A 19,270-nucleotide genomic window follows, 5' to 3' on the forward strand; every position below is an offset into this window, starting at 1 on the left:
AAAGGACCCCTGGATGGTTAAGTCCAGTCAAAGGTGACTATGGGGTTGTGGTGCTCATCTCGCTTTCAGGCCAAGGGAGCCAGTGTTTGTCCATAGACAGCTTTCTGGGTCATGTGGCCAGCATAACTAAACCACTTCTGGCACAACGGGACACTGTGACAGAAGCCAGAGCACATGGAAATGCTATTTACCTTCCCCGCTGCAGCGGTACCTATTTATCTACTTGCACTGGTGTGCTTTCAAACTGCTAGGTTGGCAGGAGCTGGGTCAGAGCAACGGGAGCTCACTCTGTCATGGTGATTCAAACCACCGACCTTCCGATCGGCAAGCCCAAAAGGCTCAGTGGTTTAGACCACAGCACCACCCGTGTCCCTCTGTATGCAAGCCTATATTCTATACATTCTGTATGTAAGCCTATAGACATTTTCTGCATTCCCATCTCTGTATAAAACCCATACTCTCCAACATTCCTTAGATCTTTTCCCATCTTGTCCATGATATTCACTACATTACAAGTGTCATTAAAATACAGCTAGTGTTTTCATCTGTTTACAGTGGTCTCATTATAAATTTCCCCCATCTTTTATTGAAGTTTAGGTCTTCTTGGTTCCTGAGCCTTCCAGTCAGTTTTGCCATTTTGGCATAGTCCAACAGATTGATTTGCCATTTCTCTCTGGTAGAAACTTTGTCTTCTTCCCAACTCTGGGCTTGAAACATCTGTATGGCTGTTGTAGCATACATGAGAAGTCTTTTCTGTTGCTTTGGGATGTCAGTACCTACAATTCCTAATAAGAAAGCTTCTGGGTTGTTATTTTTTATATAAAAGTTATTTTAAACATTTTTTTTTCAATTCATTATATGTCATTTCCCAAAATGCAGTTCTCTTCAACTCTCAATGGGGTGCTCCTCTGTTAGCAGTTTTTGTTTTTGTTTTTTGGGCAGGAACCTGGGAGTGATGCCCTTGATTTGTATTTAATCTTAATGACATTTCTTCCCCACATTTTCATTAGCCATACTCTGTTCTACGTCAATCAACTCTGTTGTAAAAATTAGGAAACAAAATCTTATGGGGATTTCTCTCAAGTGTACAAAATCTTACATTTTATGTTCATATTGCTGTTAGCAGCCTGCTAGGAGTTAAAAGCTCTCTAGGAAATCAATTTCTTTGTGGTTGGGTGGCTGTTATATTGAAGAAGTACATCAGATTCATTTCAATTAAGATGAATGCAGCAAATTGCAAAGGCGGAGTATGCGTGTATGACACCAGCAAACAAACCTTGAAGCCTGGTGGTATTAGGTTGAACAAACAACCCTAATTTCACACTATTATATGTAATTGTTCCTGGGCACTAACTACTTCAAAATGTACTTTCAGCAATCTTGCCTGCGTCGCGCTACATCATGCTAAATATACCCCTGGCCTTCCGTGTGGTACAATTTATATGATTTAAACAAACGTAGCCATACAGCAGAACCACCTAGCTGGTAAATCTTTTTAACCTTAAGGAAGAAAATGGCATATCTCAGATTCAATTATATTATTGAATTTTGCCTTATCCAGTCAATGTCGGTGGAAAACAGAATGCAAGCAAAGCCCTTACAAGAAGAGCATGTTCTCAGTGGCATGGAGGCAAAACATTTAAATGTGGGGTTCGCGTGGTACGATTATTTTGTGTGGTATATTTATGATGCAGTCAACCCAACAATGCATGTTTGCTAGATTGGCACATGATAGGAGCAGAAGCTCAGTCCTAGAGAAGACTCTGAGTGATGCTCTCACATTGCCCTGTTAGGAGGAGGACATATCCATACATGCAATCTCCTCACCTGGCCAGGGCACTTTCTCTTTGCTCTTTGACCACCTTCCAGCAACGTAGAGCATCTCTGCCTGTCTGAGCTCCATAGTTCAGACACCATCTTAAAATAAACTAAGTACAGTGGTACCTCTAGATGTGAACGGGATCCGTTCCAGAACCCTGTTCACTTCTAGAAGCAAACGTAACCCGTGTCCGCACGTCTGCGCGTGCGCAGGTCACATTTTGGCACTTCTGTGCATGCGTGTGACGTAATTTTGAGCATCTGCGCATGTGCAAGTGGTGAAACCTGGAAGTAACACGCTCCATTACTTCCAGGTTGCCGCGGAGCGCAACTCGAACATGCTCATCTCGAAGCACATTCAACCCGAGGTATGACTGTATGTCTTTCTAACTGAGTTTCCATTTTAAGCCTGCCAGAACAAAACTGCTGTATCTGTTACTCTTCAACAAGTATTCCGAGTGAGTACTGTAAATGTTATTTTTACCTTTTACAGTGGTAACTCAGGTTACAAACGCTTCAGGTTACAAACACTTCAGGTTACAAACACTTCAGGTTACAGACTCCACTAGCCTGGAAGTAGCACCTCGGGTTAAGAATTTTACTTCAGGATGAGAACAGAAATCGTGTGGCGGTGGTGCGGCGGCAGCGGGAGGCCCCATTAGCTAAAGTGGTACCTCAGGTTAAGAACAGTTTCAGGTTAAGAACGGCCCTCCGGAACGAATTAAGTTCTTAACCCGAGGTACCACTGTACAAGATTTATGTGATTATTGTTTTAAGGGGGAAAATACTGGGAGAATCCAGTCTGCCTTAATTGCTTAAGCTAAAAGGCTAAAACTAGGCCAACTAAGCATTCCCTTTAAGCTGCAAAGGGATGCACTCTGCTGAACTCGCAAACATGAGGAAGGAAGGATAATATCTGATAAATATATTCTCTTCTGGCATCTATATACTTCCCTACAATTTCATGGACTGTGCCATTCAGAATACAGGTGGGGGGTTGCATCTTTGAAGATGTACCTTTACCGGGCCCCTTTAAGTAACCCTGTTGGGGGTGGGATTAATTTCAATAGAAGCTCAGTGCATGGTAGAATGCAGTAAGTGGATCATCAGAGCTATCCTACGCAGAAGTAGGTCCTGCTGCCTTCAGTGGGGCTGGCCCCCAGGAAACTGTGCATAGGGTCGCAGCCTAGTTTTGTTACAAACCATGTCATCTGGTACCAGGAAGTAAGAAGACTTTCAATAGCTATCTCAAAGCCTCCTAAAGAGATCATGTGGTGGAAATTCTGGAAGAAGTATTTTTAGTTTTCTATGGATCATTATTTTAGAAGTTAAGTACGAACTCCTGGAGTTCTACTCCCTAGGCTCAAAAGCTCTAGAGTCATTCTTGAGAAACTTGTCAGGGCCACCTTATAATCCCAGAAAGGAAAGGACCATTAAATTGCAATATGAGGATGGAATATTAATGGGGTCATTTCATTAAATTCTCCACTGCCCCCATAATCTTGGTACCAGGTATTTGAAACGTGAATAGTAATGATGTGGATTATTATTCTGACCTTTTCAATATTCCGACTTTTATCTCACTGACCATACCCTTTAGACTTAGATTCTTATTATATATCTTTCTCAGTGCCGGAGCAGGGCCAGCCAGCTATTCCAATACAAACAGACCTCTTCTTACCCAAACAGACAGTTTAATATGCTGAAAAGACTGAGAAATCCACACACCCAAGGCTAAATTGTGAGGGCAGTTGTCAGGACTAACCCATTCAAAGTATTCACACTGCAAGTTTGAGGGCAGAACTCGATTTGCAGAAGAACAGTCACAAACAGCAAGCCTGGGTCATGTTACCCTGCTCTCCACACATAAGATGTGATAATGGGGACACAGGAACATGCCGTCCTCACGCTCTGCATTTCTCTGTGGCACACATAATTGGCTGCAACTGTGCAGGAACATCATAACACAGGGTCATCCTACAGCAATAAAAATACGGTAACCTTCAGCCCAGGCTCAAATGACTGCTGCGAAGTTTGGCTTCTCCCCCCCCCCCCCAATTTGCATTCCCCACCCTGAAATTCCCACCCTCCAACTTCTGAAATGAAAAAGAGAGGAGGTAGCTTTCCTGCTTTCTTTTCTACTATTTTTCAGGGAGCAGAAGAATGACTTTCTTATGAAGAATGACTTTGAATGCAGAACGTGGCTCTGCAAGGCTTTCTCAAGTTGCGTGGAAAAGGAAGGGGGGACATGAGATGGGATTGCTCTTTGGCTATAGACCCATGCAGGGGTGACAACTTGAATAAAAGATAGGGGAGTGGGGGGCAGCCCCACATATTTAATCACATGACATGGCACACCAACACCATTTGAATGGCTATGCCCATCAACTTTGGGGGGACCTGGCCTCTTCAAATATTTTATTGGGGGGGACACCTCTGCCCCTAGGAATTGGCTCCTATGGACCCATGCTACTGTTGTGTATTGTATTTGGTAGTCATAGACCTGGCCTCTTCAAATATTTTATTGGGGGGGGACACCTCTGCCCCTAGGAACTGGCTCCTATGGACCCATGCTACTGTTGTGTATTGTATTTGGTAGTCCATTTTCTTATAGAGATAGCAAAGATTACATTGATACCTATAAAAATCAGGAACAATAAAAACTAAAAAACACAACAATTCAGGTAAAAACTAAGAAAGGAACACAGTTAAAGAGATAGGGCTGCAAGTTCTGTCCCACTAAGGTAAAGGTAAAGGGACCCCTGACCATTAGGTCCAGTCATGGCCGACTCTGGGGTTGCGGCGCTCATCTCGCTTTATTGGCCGAGGGAGCTGGCGTACAGCTTCCGAGTCATGTGGCCAGCATGACTAAGCTGCTTCTGGCGAACCAGAGCAGCACACGGAAACACCGTTAACCTTCCCACCAGAGCGATACCTATTTATCTACCTGCACTTTGATGTGCTTTCGAACTGTTAGGTTGGCAGGAGCAGGGACCGAGCAATGGGAGCTCACCCGTCGTGGGGATTCGAACCGCCAACCTTCCGATCGGCAAGTCCTAGGCTCTGCAGTTTAACCCACAGCACCACCCACGTCCCTCTGTCCCACAAAACAAGCCCCTAATTAACTTTCAGATTAAGGGCCAAAACCCCATGAAAAAAAGAAAAGCCTTTGCCTAGCACCTAAAACTAGATAAGGATGTGTAGATGAGTGGGTAGCCTAGGAACAATGAATGCACCGAGATAAGAAGCAGGTCACAATTGGTCACATTACAGTTTGGTGTAGCATGGGGCAACCCTACCTGATGTTGGCTCTCTCCTGTTGCCTACCAGATCTAGTGGGGTTTCTACCATTGTCCCACTAGCCCTCCCTGCCAGTCAGCACCTCCTTCATCAGTGTTGGAAACTGGTGCAGCATCACTTTTTATTGCACTCTGGAGTATGCAATTTCTATGTTGGACTTATTTGCATTGCTGCAAGCTGCTTTAAAGCCTTTGCGGTATAAGGGATTGAATAGCAAAGACACCTCTGCAGAAAGGGAGGAGGTAAGCAGTGGTGGAGAAGATGCTAGTCAACTCCTGCTTGGCTCTGCTGAAAATGATATGTCTGACATGCGCAGGAGTGTCATTTTCAGTACAGTAGTACTTCTGGTTACGTACTTAATTCGTTCCGGAGGTCCATTCTTAACCTGAAACTGTTCTTAACCTGAAGCACCACTTTAGCTAATGGGGCCTCCCACCGCCACCGCGTGATTTCTGTTCTTATCCTGAAGCAAAGTTCTTAACCCGAGGTACTATTTCTGGGTTAGCGGAGTCTGTATCTGTCAGCAATGAGTTGTGAGTGCTAGCAAAGATAAGAGTCTGGGAAACCAGCCATATTTACAGGATTTATTGCTCCTTTGAAGCTATATACAAGCAAGTTCAAAAGTTCGACTCTTTCATGGCGGGTCAGTTGTCCCGACTGGCTTTCCTTTCGATTTCCCCCAGCATAGCCACCTTCTAAGCCCAGCCCCCCTCTTTCCTCTCTGACGAGGGTGGCTTGTCCCCGGAAGTACCTCCCCCCTCTCAGATTCATTACCTCCTGACAGCTCTTCGTCACCCTCCTCGTCCGAGGAACTACTTATTAAGGACCCTTCTCCCGGTAAGTTCCCATTCTCTCCCCCTTCTCTGGCTCCAGTTCCCTGGCAGTATCCTATAGCGTATGTAACCTGAAGCGTATGTAACCCGAGGTACCACTGTATAGGGACAAGCAGGTGAGACTTCTCAACTGCACATTGCCTTATTTGCATAGGTAAGAGTGTGTTTTCCCTAGCAAGGAGGGGACTGGTAGGGGAGGAAATGACACACCTCTTTTATTCTCAAAACCAAAAGCCAAACTTGAAAGTTTTTCAAACGCTGCTAGGGAGAAGAGCTTTCAATGTGAGTAGGGTAGATTTAGCACAGCACATCACTGGGGAAGTATATCTGATGAAATCTCTGTGAAGGGAAAATAATTTCAACTGGTGCTTCAAGACAGTTCTGCACATCCCCACTGTTTATGCTGAGTTCCCCAGGAGGCTTCCATTAACTGCTGTAGAACTCCAGGGGTTCAAATCTGAGGTGGATATTGCGCTTTCAACATTTTGCTTGAAGGGAAAACTTCACCAGTTGTGGTTTCTCTTGTTGTTGCAGCGCTGTGTTATAAAAAGTTGCCCTGGTGAAATATAGCCTTCTGCGTGACTTCAGAGTAAAAAGGCCATGGCAGAGTCTTAGCCTGCTAAAGAGAAATGATGTGAAATCGTTGTGTGTAATCCTTGTACAACTCTTTGGTAGATTAAGAATTACTACAGTCACCCAATTCAAGGGCCCCTGCTAGGTATGAGTTTCTTGTGCCAACAGGTGGTAAAAACCAGAACCATTGAAAAGAAAATGGACGACATTTGTGTATGTCTTCTACAAAATGTCATTGATGGAATAATAATACACTAATGGTGGGTTTACATTGGGCCATCCACACACCATTCTGCTTTATTTGTGTGTGTGGGGGGGGGGTTATGTGTGATGGTAGCCTAATGTTATCACTCAACATCCAAAAAACCAAAGTGCTGCACCAACAAGTACAAAATAAACTCTCTGCAGCTCCACAAATCCAACTCAATGGTGAAACGTTGGAAAATGTCGATCACTTCTCCTACCTGAGCCCGGCCTTGGCTGGGGAGGGTGGGGTATAAATAAAAATTATTATTATTATTATTATTATTATTATTATTATTATTTAGGCAGTTATCTTTCCACAAGGGCCAACATTGATGCCGAAATCCAGCATCGCCTGAGCTCTGCAAGTGCGGCTTTCTCCTGACTGAAGTGCAGTGTTTGAGGACCAGGACATTCGCAGGGAAACCAAAATGCTTGTTTATGAAGCTCTTATTATATGAAGCTTATGAAGCTCAACATTACTATATGCTTGTGAAACCTGGACCACTTATAAACGCCATCTCCAACTCCTCAAAAGATTCCATCAAAGGTGTCTCCCAAAAAATTTACACATCACTTGGGAAGACAGGCGAACTAATATCAGTGTACTGGAAGAAGCAAAGATCACCAGTGTTGAAGAGTGATCACCAAAGAAGAAGAAAAAGAAAGAAAAAAATCACATTATTGCCTTCCGGGCAGATACTCTTGCACTATAGTGCAGCAAAAGCAGCTCCCACATTTGTGGAATAAAATGTTATAGGATTTCAGCGGGAAGTTACAGGACCTGCAGTGACTGGAACTGAAGCAGTATGTCTGCCCCAAAACGTTTGCAAGCATAAACACCAAGAAAAGTGGAAACTGCCCTGATACCACCATGAACACAAATAGTCATGAACACACAATAAAAAGGACATCTGGAGGAACTCCTACACACTCCTATAGGTTTCTCCACATAATTTGAAATCTGGAGATGACACCTTGCATCACATATTTTTCCTAATGTGAGATGAGCACAGAACAGGGCTTTTTCTGTGGTGACACCAACTTTTTGGAATCTCCTGCCTAGAGAAATATTCCAAGAAATATTCTTGCACTCTTTTCAAATACAGGGAAAACCCTACCCTTTTTCCTCCAAGGAACCCAAGGTAGCTTACACAATATTCTAGTTCATCTTCTCCATGTTATTCTCACAACAGCTTTGTAAAGTAGATTAGGCTGAGAGTCAGTGACTGGCCCAAAGTCACCAAGTGAGCTTCTGGAGATTAAAAGGGCATAGTAATAGTTTTCTTATTGTCGACTCTACACCCGATATTTATCATACAGATTAGCTATGCATTGTTTTTTGTTCCTGCTTGAATAGAGAAGCGGAGGTGCGAAATTATTATTTTTTTGCGCTTTGCACCAATTGACAGCCATGCTGCAGAAAGCTTGTGCGAAACGGTCATCAGTATTCCTCAGAAGTGTGCTGTTGACATTCATAATTGCAAGGGACAGACTTGTGATAACGCAAGGAATATGTATGGCCAATGCCAGGGTCTGCAAGCTTGCAAAAGTATGAACAACCATGCTGTGTTTGTGCCTTGCCAGGCCATTCCCTGAACCTAGGTGGGCAAAACAGCGTGGATGATAGTCTTTGTGCAAGGGAGCTGTGCAGATTTCTGGATCTACCCACAGAAGAAAAAAAGTTATTAATCTAAGCCAACTACTGAGTATATTAAACGGCTAATTTTTGTGGCTCAAGGGTATCTTGGCAGTACCACTTAAAATAATAAGGGCCTTATTGTTTGTGATCCTATATACAAGGTGTGACTGGAAAGTTCGGTGAATGGTCACAGAAATCGGACAGCAATAAATATTTGAACATACAATCGGCATCGGAAACCCACAAAATGCTCACAATTGTGTACGGAGATGAAGCTGTAACTTGAAAGACAGTATATGAGTGGCTTAAGCGTTTCTGTGAAGGGCGGCAAACCACTGAAGATGACCCGTGGTCTGGCAGACTATTGACAAGCAGAACAGCAGCAAATGTCAACAGAATTCGTGGGTTATTGATGTGGGATCGGCGTTTGTCCATCCAAATGGTGGCGGAAGAATTGCATATTCCAAGTGAAATTGTCCCTGATGTTACTGAGTTGTCCCACCCTCCATATTCTCCTGATCTGGCCCCACCAGATTTCTGTCTTTTTCCTAAACTGAAATCTGCACTGAAAGGGCAAAGATTTTCCAACACTTCACACGTCCAAGCTGCTGTGACGAGGGAACTGAAAGCAGTATGGAAAAATGACTTCTTCAGAAGTTTCCAACAGTTCTATGAAGGTTGTCAATGGTGCATTGTATCAGAGGGGGCCTACTTTGAAGGCCTGTAAGGTATGCATGTTCAAATATTTCTCACTGTCTGGTTTCTGTGACCATTCATTGAACTTTCTGGTCACACCTTGTATTTCTGCCTCTTGTTTCACCCATAAGTTATCTTCAGGCATTTAAAAGGAATTGGTGAGGGAACCACACACACCAGATGTGCCCTGTTCTGCCACAGCCTTGTGGTAAGTGGAAATACATGAAACAGGCTTTTAAGTGATGAATGGAATTTACCAGTGAATGCGGGTTTATTGGGAGAACGGCTTGGGCGCATGTCGCTCCTTGATTTGAGTCATCCCATATTCCCTTTGCAAAGGTCTGAAGAGGGCTAAAGGGGCAAAATAAACATTGTGTGATGGGCTAGGATTTGGACTCAGATGCTGAACTGGAGGGATCCCAACCTGCACAGGATTCCCCACCTCCAGAACCAGCTGAGCTGGGGCTAGGGCATGAACCTGAAGGGTCCTCACCTGTGCTGGGTCCTCAGGTGCAGGCATCAGCTGAGTCTGCTCTGGCTCCTGAGGTGATGGAGGACCCATTGCCTGCAGGTGCTCCACCCTCAGCCCCGTCAGAGGAAGCTGAGGTTGCCTCTGGGTCCAGTAACCCTCCAGCCTCTCCTGAGCTGCAGAGGCTCAGGGCAGAGAGGCGGAGGGAACTAAGTTCCCGCAGGAGGAGTGCTCGCCTCCATTCAATATTGTATTTTCATTATTAACTTGAAGGTAGCATAACAATGACTCTTTTAATGTGAAGGCCAGCCCCAGTCCCAAGTTGCGGGAGCAACATTGTTGGTTGCTAGTTCCTGTCTGAACCCTGTCCTGCTTTCCTGCCTGACCTGCCCTGGCTCCCTGCTTGCACGCCTGTTCCTGACTTCACCTGACTCCCTGCCCTGCACCCAGCTTTAGCTACCACGGACTGCCTCCATGTTGCACCTTTGACCACGGACCGGACTTGGACCTCGCCTCTCGGGTAACCCACGGGACCAGCACACATTGCTTGTGTATGCAAATATATTGCCACAAAACCCAAAGAGTGTGGGTGGATTGGCCCTCCCGGCTTGCCATCCCACGAACTGCTGAGTGGGCTCTTGGGCAGCACAAAGTTTCGTTTCACTTCTGTGTTACAAGCAGCGACGAGCTTCAAGCTTTGTTCCCTGCAGAAACTGTTTCATATTAAAAGAGTCATTGTTATGCACCCTCTGTGGAGCCTCCTTTTCAGGGTACTTTTCATATGCCATCTTAGAACATTGATAGAGAAAGGAGTTGCGTACATTTACTTAAATACCTTCATGGCTATTGTTACACTGCAGGCAAGCTGAAAAGTTAGGGATTTTAAAACTGAAGTATTTTAATAATGAAAATACAATATTGAATAGTGGTTTCTCCTTACTAAAGTTAATATATCTTATTTATACACTTTACAAGGTTGTTTAGTTTTCTTTTCTTTTTTTTTGTTTGGTCACAATTAAATTGCATGTGGGCTTTATATTCTTGCAAATTGAGTTACATGGCTGGTTTCTTTCCCCCTGTCATTCATCATTTGCAGCAGAATTCTTATTTTACGTCCTTTAGTGCATAGAGAACAGCACTATTTATTATTATATTTCCTGCTGATTATTGGTTCTCTTCTGCATTGTGGAACTGGTGTTGCTGGTTGTGGAATTGACTTATCTGTGAAACTCAGACGTGCCGTTTAGGGGGGAAACCCAGATAATTTAGTGGGCTTCTTCCTCCCTTCTGGTCTATCATTTTTGTTTTGTTTTCAAAATGCCAGCATCTCATCTGGATCTGGTAAGCAGGACTCGGCAGTATCAGAACAGCAGAAAAATGCATTGACTTTATTAACAGCTGGAGAGTTTCATGATGCCAGCCATGAAAAATAATAAAGTAGTGGAAGCGTGGTGGGGCATCTCTGGTCACCTGTCTCCTGGTCAGTTGTGTTGCTGCTGCTGCATACTGTGAGGTACAGGAGAGCAGAGAGGCAGCAGTAAGACTGCAATGGCGCAAACACACTGCTGGAGTTAACCTGTGTTTCTGTCATGTGTTTTCAGCACACCAACCTCACCCTTTGCCCCTTACCTCCCAGTAAGCAGCATCAACATGAACAACGAGAGGTCAGGTGAGCAGCAGCACCCTATCACACTGTGCACTAAGCGGGTGGCACTGTGGTCTAAACCACTGAGCCTCTTGGGCTTGCTAATCAGAAGGTTGGTGGTTCGAATCCCTGCAATGGGGTGAGCTCCCATTGCTCTGTCCCAGCTCCTGCCAACCTAGCAGTTCAAAAGCATGTCAGTGCAAGTAGATAAATGGGTACCACTACAATGGGAAGGTAAACAGCGTTTCCATGTGCGCTGGTTTCCACCACGGTATTTCTGTTGTACCAGAAGCGGTTTAGTCCTGCTGGACACATGACCCGGAAAGCTGCCTGTGGACAAACGCCAGCTCCCTCAGCCTGAAAGCGAGATGAGTGCCACAACCCCATAGTTGCCTTTGACTGGACTTAACCGTCCAGGGATTCTTTACCTTTACGTACCTTACTAGTGAATAATACTAAAAAACAAAGTTTAGTTATTCCTTTATACTGTAAACCTCCCTGTGATTTTTGGATGAAGGATGGTATATAAATTTATTTAATAATAATAATAATAATAATAATAATAATAATAATAATAATAATAATATCATCCTCTGGGATCATACTCAAGCCGAGCCAAACAGCACCCTTTTGAAGGGGCCATTTGTCACCCACAAAATGAGAGGTTGACTATTTAATGACTTCAGGGGCAGGTGAATTTTAAGAATCTTCATTTTGCCTTTCAATTAGGGCTGAGCAAAAATGGCCCCTCAAAGTTCTGCACACCATTATGAGCAACAAAATGGCAGGGACCATTCTTGGGGAAGGGAGGTGGTGTTTTTCACAGAAACATATCTTAAGAACTTTGCTTCAGGATGAGAACAGAAATCGTGCTCCGGTGGTGCGGCAGCAGCGGGAGGCCCCATTAGCTAAAGTGGTGCTTCAGGTTAAGAACAGTTTCAGGTTAAGAACGGACCTCCGGAGTGAATTAAGTACTTAACCCGAGGTACCACTGTACAAGCTCCTGTTCTCTATTTCTCCAGCCCCCTCTCTTGGGTTCTCTTCTTGTTTCATTCTTTAATACGTACTTCAGATAATTACCAAAGAAGCTTCATTAAGCATATGCTAAAACGACTTTAACTAGGGTGCCCTCACAACCCTACAAGCACCTGCTTAGATGCCAGCTTTTCCGTCGAAGGAAGAAGATGGAGGAGGTTTTTTAAAAAAAGCCAGTTTTTTAAACATGCCCCCCAAATTAACATATAAATAGGAGCAGATGCTGGTTTCTGAAAAGGTTCTCAACACCACAAATGTCAGTACCACACACAAACGGAGAAGGCTTCCTTCTGTTTTAATTTCTTCCTGTCTTGTGGATGATTTGTACTGCACCAGGGATGGCCTAAGAGTGCTGCCTGTCATATTCCTCTCCTGGTTATCCTTCCTCCCAAAGTGTGAACACTACCTTCTCTGGGGCCTGCTATGATCCAGATTCATTTGACAGCATATTCCCATGCATCACAGCTCATTTTCAAATGCCAAAAGACTGAATTTACAGGCTGCTGAGTGCAATTGGCTTCGTCTTGGTTCAGATTTTTTTTTTATGACACTGCTGCTAAATGAATGCTACAGGACAATGCCGGGAAATCGAGATATTCTTACAGGGCTCCCCCCCTTTAAAGGCACATGCTCACAATCCTCAGTTCAGGTGCCAGAGAGGAAAATGAAAAACAAGACCCCTCTCTTTCCATGGCTTTCAGCGGGTGCTGAGTACCATTGCTTGCTTCAACATTTCCATAAGTGGGGCTGAAGGCAATGAGAATACCGGGAAGATTGGAGGGAAATTCTTCACTGGCTCAGATTAAACTCTAAACTCAAGAATAATTTGGAAGTCATAATGCCCTCCTTATAACTGAGGTGGGAAATGTCTCATGAGTGAGGGAGTCCTCTGTGTCGGAACTCCGTCCGACTGAGCTGATAAGGCTCATCTTCGGAATCGCCTCCCGACAATTAATTGACGACCTGATCCTTTGATAAGGCCTCAGGCATGTCATCCCATTCAGCAAAGAATCCAGCACAGGGAAGTGATGAGATTTATGGCTACATTGCAAAGCTTTATTTTCTAAGCTACGCAGACAACAAAATACACATCCTGTCTCTCTGAGAGCAGAGAGCAGACAGCAACAAAGGAACAAAGGAAACAGGAAACCACTAACGTCACATCCTGTCTCCTTTCCCTTGAGACTTCCAAGAGTCTGGACTGTCTCTGGGATGTAAACAGAGTCCTGTGACTCCACACAGCTGCTCAGTGAGAAACAGAAACTAACATCCTGAAGTGTGAACTTCCAAGTCCATAAGCACAGATTTGGTGACCTCATTAGCTGGATCTCATTTTGTCGGTTATGTGAATGAGTCTGTATTAGGGGTGTGACCCAGCGGTGGAGCAAGCTGATTGGGTGCCTGGGGCAGCACGTGTGCCCTGCATTCAGGGGCGGGGCCAGCTGTCTGAGGGGGTGGGGCCAGCCACCCACAGGGTGGGGCCAGCTGGGGCAGGATGCTCCACGGGACCTCCGAGGAGTCTGCCTGCCTCCTTCCACTCAGCCACCCTACAGCTGAGGGGGAGGCAGTGGGTGGACCATTTGGGGCAGCACAGAGCCTGCAGGTGCCCAAGCCAACACATCATTCCCAGGAGAGACGTGTGGCTCAGGCGCACTGCAGGCCCCGCAATGAGTGCTGCCCGGCATTTTGTCATCCCCCTCAGTGGTGACATCCAGGGTGGACGGCCCCCACCGCGCCTACCAAAAGATTGAGGCTGGACCCCCTCAAGTGCGTTATGGAAAAGACTGCTTCAGTACAAAGCACTCTGGGAGCTGCCCAATTTAGAGCTACTTGTGGTGTTATGTGTTGGGACCTTCCAGCAATGGAGGCAGACGGCATTGTTGGGATCTATGGTCAACTCAGAATGTGCCCAGGCAATGCTGTGCCACTTGTTCCGCTGTTCATGCTGCCAGCTTTAGCGTGTGTGCCATCGCTTATCCTCCCTGCAATGGGGAAAAGGGGCATTTCAACATGGCATGGGTGAACTCAATTGGCTAGCACAGCTGCCACCTCTGCCACTGCCCCCAACTTTGCCCCTGGGGACTTCAAACTTTGTTGCCGGCTCACATAACTCATGCTCAGACACAATAATGAATTGTTAACAAATGGGGTGCGGCTGTGTAATAATTAATAATAATAATTTATAATAATTTATTATTTGTACCCCGTCCATCTGGCTGGGTTTCCCCAGCCACTCTGGGCAGCTTCCAACAAAAGATTAAAAATACATTAAAATGCCACACATTAAAAACTTCCCTAAAGAGGGCTGCCTTCATATGTCTTCTAAATGTCAGGTAGTTGTTTATCTCTTTGACATCTGATGGAAGGGTGTTCCACAGGGCAGGTGCCACTACCTAGAAAGCCCTCTGCCTGGTTCCCTGTAGCTGGTTCCATGTGTAATGACGATGAGTGACAAAATGTGTATTGTGTGATGTTTGCTGCTTACAGTGCAGTGTTGAGCAGTCACAGGTGTGCTTGTAAAACATCTCCCTTCCTGTCAGGGACTGGGCAGAGGAAGAATGGTGGGGACCACCTCCCCATCCTGACCCTTCCAGGGATGAGGAAGAACGTATAGATTTACCACAGTGGTTTGAGGGAGGTCACAGCTCAGAGGCAGATGAGGGGGAAAGTTGAGAAATAATGGGAAAGGAGCAGCAGCAGCAGCAGCTGGCTGACACAGGATCATTAGAAAACATCCCAGACCCTCCATCTCCCAGAACCCGGCAAGCCTTAAAAGTAGGAGAGCAAAGAGCTCAAAGACAGAGGGCATGTAGCAGCACCTGTAGAAGTGATGAATGAGGAAGTGGGACAGACGGGGTGTGGAGATTCACTTGGGGCAACACTATTATCCAAGAGGCTGGGTTCTATAGCCTCTCTCTGTAAGATTGAAATAAAAAAGGATGGTAAGAAACTTTTCCTTGTCTTTATACTTTCCTGGGCAACCAGCCAGAAGCCACTGACAGCATCCTGATACTTTTGTAGGCGGGAGGGAAAATTTAACAGCAACTTAATAGACTGTGGTTTGCCAATAAAATTAATAAACATGGAAATGAGAGTGGGAATGGCATAAGTTTGCTTGTTTGTCCCATGTCTGGAATGGAAATCAATCCAGTGAATATGATCTGTAGTAGTAGTAGTAGTAGTAGTTGCTTTCAATCTGCAAGAGGTACATAGTTGAATATGCCTCCCTTCTTCTTCATCGTGCTTCCTTTTCATTGAAACAAATGGGGTGGAATAATGCAATGATGATGTAATTTCAGCACTGTAGACAGCAAGACAAAATAATGTCGCCATTGTTGTAAAATGAATTGCAGTGGAACAGAAACAATCTGGAGAGGGTGTGGTGATTCTTCAGGTAAATGGCTGCCCTTTTCTTAAATTTAATCAGCCCTCAGCATTACAGTGGTACCTCGGGTTACGTATGTTTCAGGTTACATACGCTTCAGGTTACAGACTCCGCTAACCCAGAAATAGTGCTTCAGGTTAAGAACTTTGTTTCAGGATAAGAACAGAAATCGTGCTCCGGTGTTGCAGCGGCAGCTAAAGTGGTGCTTCAGGTTAAGAACAGTTTCAGGTTAAGAACGGACCTCCGGAATGAATTAAGTACTTAACCCGAGGTACCACTGTACAGCAATTTCTTTTCTCATTGAGAGCACCCACATTAAATGCTTAATATCTGCACGTTCTTCAGTGTATCATGTGTTGTACCTCATGTTTTTTTTAAAAAAGGCTCTATCTCTCCCTTCCTCTGATTTCCACTAAAAAGCAGCTCTGTTGTAAAGGCTTTGGTATTAATGTTCCTTCTTTATTAATGAGCAATGAAGTAGCTTCACTTTTCCTGCTGACAAGATGTACATCTCTGTATGGTTGGGTTTTTTTTAGATAATAAGCAGATAAATAAAGATGCATATATAAGTCAAAGATAATGAAAACAGAATAGGAAGCAGAGTGGAAACTCCGGTTGCGAAATGCAGCTGATTTTCCCCCTCCCTTTTCATCATGAAGAAAAACACAGAGGCACACGAAATGTGTGAAAAAAGGCAGCGGGGAAAGATCACACTGTTAATTAAAATGCAGAACCTTCTGTTGTTTGCCAATGACATATTGCCCTCGGGTAAGAAAGTTTGCTCGCTCCGTGAGGACCAAATTATGTAACTACAACGAGTGGGATTTCTGTAATGCTCAGTTTTCCATGAAGGAAATTAAAAGTACTCCTCAAATCCAGATTAACCCTTAGCCATGCTACACTGTGGTATAGGGGATCATTCTGCATTAGAGTAGAATTAGAGCAGGGGTCAGCAATTATTCAGAGAAGAGTCATATAAAGAGCTATAGGTAGCAAGGCCAACAATGGGCCCTTCATAGCCCCTGGGCCATTGTTCAGTGCCTGACAATTGCAAAACCTGACATGTTAGATCAGAGCTTTTCAAACTGTGTGTCACGACACATTAGCGTGTTGGCTGCAGTGTGTAGGTGTGTCATGTGAATGCTCCCCACGCTCCTCTCAGGCCTGGAAAGCAGTTAGTTTAACCTCCGGTTTGCTCGTAAAACTGAATTACTCCTGTTTGTGTAGATGAGCATTCTCCTCCCCAGCGCTATGATGACTACTTCTGCTGCTACTTCTGGTCTCCAGATGTTGTTGGACCACAACTCCCATCATTCCAAGCTAGCAGGACCAGTGATCATGGATGATGGGAGTTGTCGTCCAACAAATGATGGAGACCTAAGTTTGAGAAACACTGCATCTATCATCTTATTGTTATTAATGGAACAATCTTCCTGAGTGTACAAAGCTCACAGATTACGTCGATAATTTTGGAACAGCCTTATAATTCTAGGTAGCACCCTTTTATTATAGTTGCAAGCTTGAAGCTCATAGAATAATGGCTTGCCCACACTTACCCTGTGAACAGTGAGCTCATGGTCAAGGTGAGATTTAAACTAGGACTTTCAGGGTTCACAGGCTGCAATTTGACGCACACTTGCTTGAGTACAAGTCCCACAGAATTCAGTGGAGCTGCTGAGAAAACATGCCTAGATGATGACTGCAGGGCAGAGGCAGTTTTTCAGATACTGAGGTCCCAAGCCATGAAGACTTAAGAACCCAAACCAGCACCTTGCATTAAGCCCAGAAAAGGATTAGGAATCGAGGAAGGTGGTGACATGCTGGCATAATCTCGCTTAGTATTCTTGCAGCCATATTATGTATGCTTCCTTTTTGTCCTGCTATTGCCATTGGTCAAGCAGGTTCTGTATATTTTTTAAACAATGAGGAAAACCTTAGAACGCTATTACAAGAGGCCAAAGTGGGATAAAAGGTCACACCCTGAACAGCGTTTTCAACTTCCTTCAATTCTCTGCAGAAGAAGCGGGGTGAAATCCTGGCATCCCTCTTCAGCCTAAGACTCTTGATATTTTATTGAACAGAGGACTCATCAAATTCTAATTAATCTTTTCTTTTCTACAGACCCTCTCAAAATGAGAAGGCATCGAAACAATAAAGTCTTGCAGATGGATACCAGGGTCTCAGCAAATTAATAGAACACTTCCTCCCCAAAATTAATAAGAGAGGAAAAGAGCTAATTTAGATATCTTATATTGCCACCATGGGAAAAAATACAATAAAATAAAAGGGAAATTACTGTCCAGGGAGTGACTAAAAACAATATGAAGTTCTGTAAGTGTGTAAAAGCAAAGTGATAAAAGATTGAAGGCCGAGGTAATTAGCTCACTGCGGGATTGAGAGGAAACCCAATACCAAAGGAACAGGATATGAGGAGAGGAATTAAATGAGTTTTCCACCCCCACCACAATTCATAAGGGAAATTTGAGGTGAAGTACCACAAATAAATGGAAACATATATTTCCAGGAGCTGAGGAGTGAAAATAAAAGTGAACGTTCCCAAACAATAGCAGAAGATAAGATTTGGGCCTTAGGTTTCGCTTTCTCAGTATCAGAAAGTAGAAGAAGAAATCACCATCTCTCCCCCCTCCCCCAAAAAAGTGGTTGCTCCCTTTTCAATCTCCTTTTAAAATAGGCATCATGCTGACAAAGTGAAAAGAAAGGAAGGTGTTATGTCACCCTTAGAGAGAAGTTAGAGGCACACTAGAATTATAGTGTGTTTATATGTACAATCATACCTCAGGTTACAGACGCTGCGGATTGGGATTGTACACCACAGCGAACCCGGAAGTACTAGAATGGGTTATTTCCGGGTTTTGGCACTTGCGCATGCGCCGAAGCACTAAATTGCACTTTGCACAAGCGCAGAAGTGCCGAATCATGACCCGCGCATGCGCAGGCGTGGCGCTGCGGGTCGCGAATGTGCTTCCCACACAGATCACGTTCGAAACCCGAGTGTCCACTGCAGCTGGAAAGGGTACTGTAAATGCACACTTAAACATATACTCACATAATTTCATTTTCTATTTAACATTTGCTACCCCCTCTTCATTGCAAATGCAATTCCATGGTAGGATTACAAATTAAAACAAGTTCAAGTACACCATGCAAGTACTAAAAACAAGGAAGATAGTTACAATCAACCAACGAAAACCAACATCAACATGCTGGCTAGGAATCACTTAGGAACACTTTCCGTGGAAGCCTATCAGAGAATGGTCAGAACAGGAAGACTGGAAAGTGTGCATTCAGTCTGATCAGCTTGTCTCCGAAGAGGAGGAGGAGGGGGACGTTCACCTCACTTGTCTCCAGCAGTTTCAGGGAGAGAGATATGCTATACCGTTTGAGGAGGAATCACCTAGTTATGAGATAGGGGAGGTGAGAGAACAACCGGCAGAGACCTCCCTGGAAAGTATGGGGGATCCTCCATCTCCATGGGCCCGTTGGACCCTCCTCATCCTAGGACAGAGGAGGCAGAGGCGTGGGACTCCTGGGACTTCCCATTGGTGCTCAAGATGTTGTTGGGAATGGAAGAGGAGGGGCTAAGAACAGCCAACATCTTTCTTTGTGTGTA

The sequence above is a fragment of the Podarcis vaucheri genome, assembly GCF_965113315.1.
Source record: "Podarcis vaucheri genome assembly, chromosome: 6".
NCBI classification, from domain to species: domain Eukaryota; kingdom Metazoa; phylum Chordata; class Lepidosauria; order Squamata; family Lacertidae; genus Podarcis; species Podarcis vaucheri.